The following is a 2,590-nucleotide window of genomic DNA, read 5'->3' as shown; positions in this document are numbered from 1 at the left end:
GACACATTTCACCAGCAAAAAAAAAAATAGCAGAAACTATATCACATGGGTTTTGATGTTTTCTGTTAGTTTCATCTCTTCAAAACACTTTCTTCTGATTAAATCATTCAATGACTCACAGATCATAGAGCAGCATTATTTTCTTCAAGAAGGTTCTTGATTTTCATTTCTTCAGCTACACGTTAGTCATTTAGTAGCATGTTGCTCAACTTCATGGTGTTGTTAATTTCTTTTTTCTCCCAGATGCTGATTTTGTTTTGTGTCTTTTGATTTAAGGGGATGTGTTGTAGCTGTGCAATGGAGATTGTCATATTTAGTAACATGTCATTTGACTTCATGGCATTGTAAATTTCTATTTTTCTTTTTATTGTTGATTTTGTATTATGACTTTTCATTTGAGGGGATGTAGACTAGCTGTGAAACAGAGACTAACATCCAGATGTGTGAATAGAATGTACTATGCATCTCTACTTCCAGACAAAGATGGACTTACAATGAAGCTGTTTACTATATCTTAACAATAGGATGCTGGACTCTCTGCCATTGTCCATGCCCACAATGATGGACATATGACTGTGTATGAAGAACTGTACTTTAGTAATGATATAGAGGAACTAGGTGGAGAGGGAGGGAATCGGGGAGGGGATAAGGGAAATGCCAGGAGCCTATGGAATTATATCATAAGATGATAATAATAATAATAAAATGTAAAAAAAGAAAAAATAATAAAATATTTATCCAATCAATATACTTGATCAATGATCTTATTTCCTTTGTTATTGTGTGTCTGAACATTTCCTAATTTAATATTTTCATACTGAAGACATATTCAGTTTAACAATATCTACCAAAATGAAATATATAATTTGACACAACTTTGGCAGTTGTTGATCATGCATAAATATATATGCTTGCATAGTTTAATATGAAACATACTTAAGGATATTCATTCAAAATAATCATGCCAGCAAAGGACATGCATTATTTACAAAGAAATAATATTTACTTATAAAAATAACATCTCTAAGTGCACTAACATGAAATCATTTGTGAAATAATACTGAATATGTATCAAAATTAATCATCCTAATAATATATATTGCACACAATGCAAATTTTCGGCACACAAACAAAGCTAAATAATGCCTGTAAGGTACATTGGCAGCTTTAGAAAAGAATTTTCAAGTGTCTTACAAGATATCTGAGTGTTTGAGACAACAGGTGAAAAATGGAGATGAATTTCTTCCAATTATATTCTTTCTGTAAATGTGAACTTATACACTGTTTGCATGGGTTATATATTCTAAAACTAAGTTTAGAAGCTATATCCAAGATAATTTCTCCAGATTGGGTCATTCTGGGAAACAGGATGCATTTGTAATAATACCTATGGATGCATGCTACACAAAGAGGCAAAAAAATATAATCACTATCATGAAGGAAGATGAATACAGAAGACCTGCTAGGCAAAGTACAAAAGGACATCTAAAACAAATTTTCCAATTCAGAAATACAGACTATCAAACGCATTTAAACAAGACACACACACACACATATATATATATAATTCCAATGCACAATTTTGATTAGCATATATATATGTATGTATACATACCCTGTGGGAAAAACAACTCATCAACAGAGGAACACACAAACTGAAATGAAAGGAGGGGACAGAACCAGAAGTGGCATGAGGTACTTGGCCTTCCTCATCAGCTCAGCAGTGCCCAAAGTAAAGGTCAGTTCCTTTGTGACTTCAGATCGAAGCAAGAATCAGAAAGGGCATTTCAATGACCCTTCGCACATCCACAGGATGATCACGTCTTCGCCTTTTGCAAGGAGCTGAGACAGAAGCACACCATGTGGCCCATGCCCATGTGCAGGAACGACGAGATGTAGGTGGGCGAGGAAACCGTACAGGCCAGCACATGGCCCAGGGACTCCAGGTTTACAGGAATACATCACCAGCTTTGCAAGAGTACAGCGAGGAAAGGCCAATGGCGCAAGTGTCCATGTGGGCATTCATCCCAGTAAGGTGGTTATCACTAGGCTAAAACTGGACAAACACCATAAACGTGTCCTTGAGCAAAAAGACAAGTTAATGCCAGCAAGAAAGGAGAAGGGCAAGAAGAAGGAATAATTGAGAAGATGCAGGAAGAGGTAGTCACATATACAACTTTCATTAAAACCTGCTGAAATAAAGAAAAAAAGTGAGAAGAGAGTTAGACTGAAATTCAAAACAAGCAAGCCATCTTAATATCAGACAAAACAGGGACCAGCACTGCCTCATAGCAGGCTCAGCTTCCGCCTTGGCATCCCAGATGGGCACTGATTCTAATTCTGATCTAGCTCCCTACTCAAAGCTTGCAAGGCAGCAGAGGATGGCTAAAGTCCTCACACCCTGCACCAACCTGGAGATCCAGCAGAAGCTTCTGGCTCTGGCTGCAGATTGGCTCAGCTCCAGCCTTTGCAGCTGTTTATGGAGTCAGCAGAAGGAGGCGCTCTCTCGCGCTCTCTCTCTCTCCCTCTCTTCCTCCCTCTCTCCCTCCCTCTCCTTTTCTTTGTAATTCTGCTTTTCAAATAAAAAAAA

The 2,590-nt window shown here is 37.5% G+C and overlaps 1 pseudogene; it reads left to right on the top strand.

Moving 5' to 3' along the window:
• Positions 1-1,690: 1,690 nt before the first annotated feature.
• Positions 1,691-2,196, top strand: LOC101518519 (large ribosomal subunit protein uL24-like; annotated as a pseudogene).
• The last annotated feature ends 394 nt before the right edge of the window (positions 2,197-2,590 follow it).

This window comes from Ochotona princeps, chromosome 10 (assembly GCF_030435755.1).
Source record: "Ochotona princeps isolate mOchPri1 chromosome 10, mOchPri1.hap1, whole genome shotgun sequence".
Classification (NCBI taxonomy): Eukaryota; Metazoa; Chordata; class Mammalia; order Lagomorpha; family Ochotonidae; genus Ochotona; species Ochotona princeps.
This window is presented reverse-complemented; position numbering and strand designations above follow the sequence as displayed.